This window comes from Pteropus vampyrus, unplaced genomic scaffold, assembly GCF_000151845.1.
Source record: "Pteropus vampyrus isolate Shadow unplaced genomic scaffold, Pvam_2.0 Scaffold401, whole genome shotgun sequence".
NCBI classification, from domain to species: Eukaryota; Metazoa; Chordata; class Mammalia; order Chiroptera; family Pteropodidae; genus Pteropus; species Pteropus vampyrus.
Window position 1 is genome coordinate 216932 of NW_011889182.1, and position 9091 is coordinate 226022.

Sequence of the window (9091 nt, forward strand, 5' to 3'; positions counted from 1 at the left end):
TCTGAGGTCAAAATGGGTCTCACTGGCTAAACATCAAAACAGCAGCCGCACGGCACCCTTTCTGGGGGCTCCAGGGGAGAACCCGTTTCCTTGCCTTTCCCAGCTTCTTAGACCACCCCCACATTCCTCAGCTAGTGGCCCCATCCTCCGCCTTCAAAGCCAGCCGTGGGGGACACATTGGCCTCCCCCCCGCCCCCACCCCGCGGAAGCTGAGACGGATTCTCTGCCTCCTGCTTCCACTCCCAGGGATCCTTGCGGCAGGCTGGACCCGCCCAGAGTCCCGGCTCATCACCCATCTCGAGGTCGGCGGGTAAGCAACCCTGACCCACCTGCACCTTAGTCTCTCGCCCTGCAACGACATGGACACCCAGAGCGGGGGCAGCACTCTGGCTGCCACTGGGGGTGGGGGCTGTGCGTGGGGGGACGCTGTGCTCGCACCGCCTGACAAAGCCTAAGAATGGGCGGCAATGTGGGAAAAACGTCAATTCATCAATAGTCGCTCCAGACCAGGGTGTTCTTGGGAGGAGAAGGGGGCCTCTGGTCCAGAGTGGAGGCCGGGGCACCCCCAATGTGACCTCAAGTCCTCGCCACACTTCTGCAGAGACATTTCTTGGGGCCGGGGTTGGGGGGAGGGGGCTTCAGGTCCTCTGGACAGGGGGCCCGTTCAGGCAGATGTGCTGGCCTGCTTTCACTGAGGTCTGCTAGACACAGATCACACACACGCCACTTAAAACAATGTGGGATAAAACCACGGGACAGAGTCACTCCCTTGACGAACACCTTGTCATTGGTCCACTATGAAATGTCGCTCTTGCGGTGGCCGGCCCCGCAGTGATGGGCGGAGAGCGGGCGGTGGCAGAAGCAGCCCGGATCGAGATCCAGGTGTGCCGCTGTCCAGCTGTGTGCCCGGGCAACAGTGTAATCACGGCGTTTGTCCCTCTGCGGACGGCGCGAAAGGCGTCTGATTTGGCGTTTGCTGCCCCTCGCTGAGAACTTACCGCTGCCGGCTCCATCGCCACAAAGATAACCACCTGGCGAAGAGTGTCACCCCGTGGAAACAGGGCTCAGAGAGGCTTGGCGGCTTGTCGAGGGGGTCTCACAGCAGACACTGGCTCTAAGCCCCTCTCCCCCCACTCCAGGATCCCCTCAGAGAGCTTTGCGAATGGCCGTGCCCCAGCGGTGGGAGTCCCCAGCCACTGCTTGCTCGCCGAGGCTCTGCATGAGCCAGGCTCGCGTGTCTCTGGTTTGGTTTAACTCTGGGTTCCCATGGGAAGGGGGGAAGCTGCTGTCTGGGAAACACACCGCAGCAGCTTGAAGCCCCCACTCCCACCCAGCGAGGCGAAGATGACCGTGTCCTTAAGTGGAGGGGGAGCTAAGTGTCCAGTCTGTGACCAGAGACAGTGATCGGAGGGGCCGGGAGGTGCCCAGGTCCTTTAAGTGCCTTCCACTCATCTGTCCCTTCTCCTGAGCCTAGTGCAAGGGACAGAGGCGTGGAGGGGAGGCGAGGCCCGGCCCACCGTGGGGGCCGCTGCTGGGTGGAGGCGTGTGCGGAGGGAGGGCGTGGCAGTCCCCGACCCCTCCCAACACGAGCACGCACACTCACACATACACGCAAGCACAAACACACACACAGAAGCCCACATACGTATGCAGAAACACATGCACAAATATGCAAATGCACACACAAACACATGCACAAATACACACGCGAAACATGTACAAACACATACAAAGACAAACCACACGCAAATAAACAGAAGTACACTCGCAAGCCGACACACACCCCGCTTACTGCTGGGCCCCAGGCCGCTGCTGACTGAGGCTCCTCCAAGGAAGGGATCGAGAAGTACACGAACCTGTCACTTATCGAGCCAGGGCATCGCAGAACGTGCACTCGAGAAGGCTGGCCTCCCGCGGGCGTTGCTCGGCAGCCGGGCGTGGCAGGCCACGGCCCAACTGGACAAAGCTCGGGATGCGGCTGGAGCCCAGACTGCCCTTCTGTTTCCATTATCGTGAAGGGCGCACATGGGAATCAATCGGGGGCCCTTCTAGGAAATAAGAGGGGAACAGATGCCACACGCTGGGGGTGCCGAGAAATCGCTCGGTCCCTCCGCACGTTGCAGGCCTGGACGCCGTGCGGCTTCTGTGCCCGGCTCACGCCGGTCCGGGCACCCTCACGGCGGAGCGGGCCAGAACAGAGCCAAGTCCAGACGCCTGGAGAGACAGCAGCAGGTAGCTGACACACCCGCTTCCCAGCCGAGTCATTGGCGTGAACTCCACCCCGCTTCCCAAACGGGGATCCTGGTGAACCTGCCCAGAGGCGGCCTCCCCACCCGACCCCTGCGAAGGGCAGCTGCAGGCTAACACCTTTGTCCGCCTCCAGCCATAGAGGTTTCAGAAACGTGGCTGCAGTCTCAGAGAACCCCGTATCTTCCCTGACGCACCTCTGCAATCACCCCCGGCCGAAGGGCCCTCGCTGCTCCCCATCTCGGGGCCTTTCGGGGCCTGCCCTGTGCACTGGGCCAGCCTCCCCTCCCACCCCACCAAAGTATAGGGCACGGTCTAGCTGCAGCTCGAATGCCGCCTCCTCTGCCTCTACCTGGACCCCCTACCAGCCTCTGGGCACACAGGACGCTCCTTCTCCGTGTTCCCACTGCCCTCTGCATTCGTCCCTTACAGTTGTCACCACCCTATATTGCTGCACGTTCCCCAAAGATGACCCCTGAAGGCCAAGACCGGCCCTTGCCATCGTGTGGCCTCAAGCAGAGGGCCTGGTATAGAGGAGGCGACCAGTAAATTCTCTGGGATGAATGAGGCCGAGGGCTGCCTTCACAGAAGGGGCGTCTCCTAGGAGATAGCTCCCCCAGGGACACAGGTCCAAGCGGGGCGGGGCTGGGGACAGGCGACTGCACAGTGCGGGGCACAGTGTGTCCAGATGAGAGGAGGGAGAGACGAGCCCAGGCTGTCTCTGGGGCTGGGATTCTGTCACCGTCACGGAGCTTCTTTTAATCATGGCCGTCTGCAAAGGAGCTCAGGCAGGCCGTGCCCACACTGCCTAAAGCATGTTTTCTAGCTGTGTCCGGTCCAGCTGGCCACCTTGAACAATTCTTGGGCTCTCCCCACCACGAGGTCCCCTCGGGATGCCCCAGCACAGACACGCAGGCACGCCCACCATTTGCTCCCATCTGTCCCCGCCCGCTGTCCTCTGGAGCGTCCGCGAGGTCACTGGGGCAGTGCCGTCCCACAGGTCTGTGATTCCTGGTCACAGGCTTTCTTCAGCCCAAGTGCTGAGGAGGACGCGGGCGTGTGGCAGCCCGCATTCCATGGGGGTGCCACCAAAGCATGCACCCTGCTCTCTCTGAATACCACTCAGAAGCAAGGGGACAGCCACGCCAGAGGCCACGGTTACAGCACCCAGAATGAGCTGAAGAGTTGACTTCTGGTGATCAGATGCCCAACAATGCCATGCAGCTACCAGATTCCGCGTGAATGTCAACAGACATAACTTTACTGCATTGCTGAGCTTGTGAGAAAGATCAGCCCCCCACGAAAAGAAATCCATCTGGAACCAGACAGATGACGTTTCCTGGATTCTCCTGAGAGATCAGGACTGAGGCAGAGCAGTGCAGTGGGTGGTGAGAGGGAGTGACCCCAAGACTCCCACATCGAGCTGAGATACTCAAAGGTGGTGACCCCCCTTGAGGAGAGAGTGGCCCCAACTTAATCTGCCTGCCAGCAAACGGGGTCTACCGAGAAATCTGGGTGACCGCCTCAGGGCTCCGGGTAGAAAGTATAGAATAATAATAATTTCTCGAGAATTTACAACCATAGCCCTGCTCTCGGGTGGCGCCGCAATTAAATTCACACTGTCCTCGCAGACAGGGGCCCCAAGTCTAGAAACGGTCCCAGGATAGGAGCACCTCGTCACGACCGGCAAAAGCGGATGAGGAACGCGTCCCAGCACAGGCCTTCCGGACTCAGGAAAAAAGCGAGGAAACACAAGGAAACAAGCCATCAGGAGGTGGGAGTCGATAGAAATCACAAAGGTTTAGCTACCGCCAAACTTCAGATATTTGAATGTTTGCGGTAGATAAAAGATGAAATAAGAAAGATTTTTTTAAAAAGGGATGAGTCTGTTTAAAAAAAGATCAGGTGGATTTGAAAAACAACCAAGTAGCTCTATTACAAGTGAAAATCGAAATGTTGAAACTTTAAACTCCACGAATTCAACACCTAAAGAGAGAATCAGCGAATTGGAGCGGAGATCGGCAGCCCTTTCCCAGGATGCAGCAGAGAAAGGGAAGAAGACAGAAAACGAGAAGAGAGGTAAGGAGGCCGGGGGGACAGGGGGAGCCTCACGTGCACCTCGTTAGACGTGAGCCCCACTGGTCGGAGGCGGGAGGGAGGAACTCAGCTGTTCCAGGCAGAGGGAGCAGGACGTGCCACGGCCCCAAGGAACCCGCCGAAGCCAGGGGGCTAGAGTCTGTTGCGTGGCCGGCCTCGTGCAGGCAACGCCGGGGCACAGACGCCCCGGACACGATCCCTGCCCAAGCGGGCTGCTGAGGGGCCAGCTGCAAGGAGCCAGCTGTGCTGTGCTGCTGCCCCGCGAGCTCCGTTCCCCTTCGACTGCCCTCCACGCCCTTCTCCGCTCTCCCCCTCCAGCCGTGTGGTCCAGGTAGAGTTAACCCCAGTCCTACAGGTTTCAGGCGTTGACATATGACCCCAGCCCGTTCACCCACAGCCTGGGAGGCCCAGTTCTGAAGCGCTTTTGAGAACAGCCAGGCAGAGGAAAAAGCTCTGTTCTGCCAGCGTTGCCGACAGGGCGGAAGGCTGGCCCGAGCTGCCACGAGATGGCGCCACCCCGAAAAGAGGCAGAGCCCGTTAGCCCTGCACCCCGCTGTGCCTGTAGGACGCCCTGGACTTGGCAATTCCGTGCATGGACACAGTTCCTTTTCTGCTTGAGCTGGTCGGAGTTGGGTAAGGGTGAGGGTTTCCTGTCACATGTAACTCCATACTCCATCCATGCCACATAGGGAAGCCCCGATGCCGGAGACCCCTTGGAGGCCCCTGGGCCAGCCAGCCTGGGAGTCAGGAGGGCTTCCCAGAGGAGGTGACGGCCGGGCAAGGCCTTGATGGCTGCGTCATCGTTAGCTGGGGAGAGGGGGTGTGCGTGGGCAGGCTGCGTCATGGTTAGCCGGGGGCGAAGGTGTGCCTGGGCAGGCCGGAGCTGGTGTTGGCTGTCTTCCTGGGACTCGGTGCAGCCTACTGGCTCCGGGGTGCAGGCTCTGCCCAGGCAGGCCCCAGGCTCCCAGGCTGGCTCCAAACAGCACCTCATGATGGCTTTGGGCCTTGGCAAGGGCTGGAGGCCCCAAGCGGGGTGACACCTCAGAAGAATGCATAAGGGTGAGGCAGGCCTTGCCTCATGAGTCATGTTGGTGCCAGGACCCCAACCTCAACATTCAGTTGAAGTCCATGAGGAAAACGTTGTCGGGAGGTCACCAGCCCACACCTGTCCCTCCCCCGCCACCAGCCTGGTCAGTGTGGAGGTCACTCCTTGGAGGCAATGCCGAGCAGGAGCAATGTGAAGGTCACCAAACCGAGTGGGCTTAAGGGTCCACTCTCAGTTTTGTGACAGGTCATTTAAGTCCCTGGTCCCGGCAGATTTGGCGCCCAGCAGTGTTCAGACTCTTGCAGATCCATCAGCCAGTCAGTGGGCTGCACGTGCCCGGTGCGGGTCACTGCCAGCCCGTGCCTCCACGCCCCGCTTAAATGCCCCCTCCTCTAAGAAGCATTCCCTGATCACGCCAAGCAAAGGTGCTCCTCCCCGCCTCCCAGGTCCCTCTGAACCCAGGACCCCTCACAGACCGCGAGTCCCAGGCTCCCACCGGACGTGGTAACTTGCATGTATGTTGTATTTTCCTCTGGCTCATCTCTGCCAAGCCAGGGCCCAGTCAGGACTTGGCGAGAACACCTGATGGGGAAACATTTGCTAAGTGAATGAATAATGAATAGTTGGATGAACTTTCAAGGTTCCAGTTTCATTGCATTTACCAAGTGCCAGGCACCATTTTAAATGCTGTGTAAATACTAACTCACTGACTCCCCATAATGACCCTTGGTGGTATGTTCTGTTTGACCCCCTACTTGACAGGCGAGGGAACGCGGGCACAGAGAGGCTCAGTAACTTGTCCAGAGTCACACAGCCTGCATGCAGCAGAACCGGGGCTCAAGCCCAACCAGTCTCTCTGCAGCCTGTGCTCTTAGCTGGGGGCCACTACACATCATCGCTGAGGACCAGGGAGGGAAGCGGCCGGGGGCCAAACCCTCCCTCCTCCTGGGCTGGCTCTTCCCTCCTTAAAACAGGAACCCCAGGGCCTTGGGTTCAAAGGTCAATCGCCTGTTCACCAGGCTTCTTTGGAGGCCGCAGGCAAGCTCTTTCCCAATAAAGGCAGAGCCGGTCTGGGCCTCTCCCTGCTCCTAGCCAGTTTTGCCCGTAGGCATCCTGTGGGCAAGGGGCAGGCTGGGTTTGTGGTTTGTGGGTGTGCTTCAGCCTGGGGGGGGGAGGGGGGGTAGGAGCTGGATAGAAGCTGGCTGGGCGAGTGCTCTGGGCCTCCAGGATCCCCAACAGGGCTGGCTGCAGGGCAGGGCTCGGGGAGGGCCTGGGTCCTGTTCAGGGATCCAGACCCGCTCTGGCCTGGGGTGCCCAGGGCAGCAGGCAGCTCCCTGACTGCCAAGCCTCCCTGGGGCCCTGCAGCAGAACTTACTTCCCGCCTCGCAGATGGCAGAGCTGTGGGCAGCCATGGCTGATACCATGTGACCCTGCCTGGGCGGTCACATGACTGCGAGGTGGCACTCCACAGGCCAGTCAGGACCAATAGCCGACGAATCGGAACTGAAGAGCTGACCAATTGAACTCACCCCTCAGGGACCCCCCAGCTAGACATCCCAGGAGGGGAAGAGGGCATGGGGAGTCCCTTGGAAGGCTCAGGGTGTGAAGGGAGGCCTTGGAGGCTGGCGGTTCTAGGAGCCTGCAGGTGTTGGGGGCCGGGGGGACCTTGGGCAGTCAGGGCAACCTTGGGGGAGCTTGAGGAACCTTGGGGGAGCTTTAGGGGCCTTGAGGGGCTCACTGGGCCCTTGGGTAATTGTAGGGGGCCTTGAGGAGTCTTGGGGAATTCTTTGGGTTTTGGGGGACCTGGAGGCTTTTAGGAGACCTTGAAAGGCCTGGGGACTTTTGGCGGGCCTCGGGAAGTAAGGGGACCCGGGGGGCCTTTGGGGAGAGGAGCAGCCCCCAAGGTCCCAGGCTGTGCTGTCAGCTGTGGCCCCGGGCGTGTCAGTCCCCTCTGGGTGACCTGAAAACCATCTGTGTGATGGGAGGACCATGGACCAGCCTGAGTCCCGTGAGGGTGAAATGACCCAGAAGTGACAGGCTCACGTCTTTTGACGGCCTGGCCCCTGCTCGCACGCCTGGACCCCTCTGAGGCCAGGCCCACGCTGCCCCCGCACACACCGGCCCCCCACGAACCGCTTCCCAAAGCTCCCTGAGACTGGATTGTGCAGAAGGCTTGTGGGGAGGTGGGGAACGAACCGCTGTCACGCAGCCCACCGCAGCAGGTGCCCCCTTGTCCCCAAAGTTCCTCTCACACTGACAACCAGCCCCCCGCAACGGCGTTGATATGAAGTGCCCTGAACACTGACGGCTTTAGTCGCCACGATGCTCGCTGTCCTCACCGCCACCTTCCTGCACCAGCCCCTGCCTGCCAGCTCCGGGACGTCCTTCCCTCTGCCCAGGCTCCTCCTTCAGCCTAGAACACTCTTCTCATATGACCATCTCATTATGGGGTCTCAGGTCAAAAGGTCTCTCCCCAAGGGACGTGTGTGGCTGGGGCTGGGGGTGAGGGTGGCCTCACTGTATGTCTTTTGTGCCTTTACTGTCATAGTCAGCTCAGGCTGCCATAACAAAACGCCACCGACTAGGGCTTAATCGGCAGACGTCTATTTCTCACAGTTCAGGAGCTCGAAGTCCAAGGTCGAGGTGCTGCCGATTGTGTCCCTGGTGCGAGCTCTCTCCTTGGGGTGGAGGCCGTCGCCTCCTTGCTGTGTCCTCCCACGGCCTTTCTTCAGTGTGTACACGAGGACAGATGCTTCTCTCTACCCCCCTCAACAGGCCACCGATCCCACCATCAGGACCCACCTCGATACCTCATGAACCCTAGTCACCTCCCAAAGGCCCCACCTCCTAACACCACATTGGGGGGAAGGGCTCCACCACGTGAATTTGGGGGAGGACACCGAATTCGGTCCATACCACCTACTCAAAAGATAACACCCATTAAAATGGCTACTGTTAAAAACAAAAACAAATGGAAAATATTCCCATCGGTAAGGATGTGACGAAATCGTGCAGCTGCTGTGGAATCTGTACGGCAGTTCCTCGATATAGTAAAAATAGACTTACCACGTGATCCAGCGGCTCCCTTTCCGAGTGGAACCTAAAGAATCGGCAGCAGAGACTCAAACAGATCCTTGAACTCCTGCCTTCGTAGCAGCCTCGTTCCCAGTAACCCAAAGGTAGAAACGACCCGGTGTCCATCAGCGGCTGGATGGGTCGACAAAGTGTGGTCTGGCCACACAATGGAGGATTAGCCCCAAAAAGGAGGGAAATTTGACACAGATGATTCTTGAGGACATTATAAGCGAAATAAGCCAGTCATGAAAGGGCAGATATGGTAGGATTCCACTCTTATGAGGTACCTGGAGTGGCCAGATTCACAGAGACAGACGGTAAAATGGTGGTCGACGGGGGTCGGGGGAGGGGAATGGGGGGTTGTGTTTAGTGGGGTGAGAGTTTCAGTTTGGGGAGATGCAACAGTTTTGGAGACGGTGGTGGTGATGAGTGTCCCGCGGTGTCGATGTGCTTACTGCCGCCAACCTGTACACTTAAAAATGGTGAAGACGGCGAATTTTATATTATGTATGCCATGGGGGTAGCCCTTGTTTCTAAGACATTTTCCTTGGACAGAGCGGACGAACGTTTGTTTTTAAAGAAATAACACTGTAAATCCACAGCGGCACTTCTTATTCAGGACGAAGA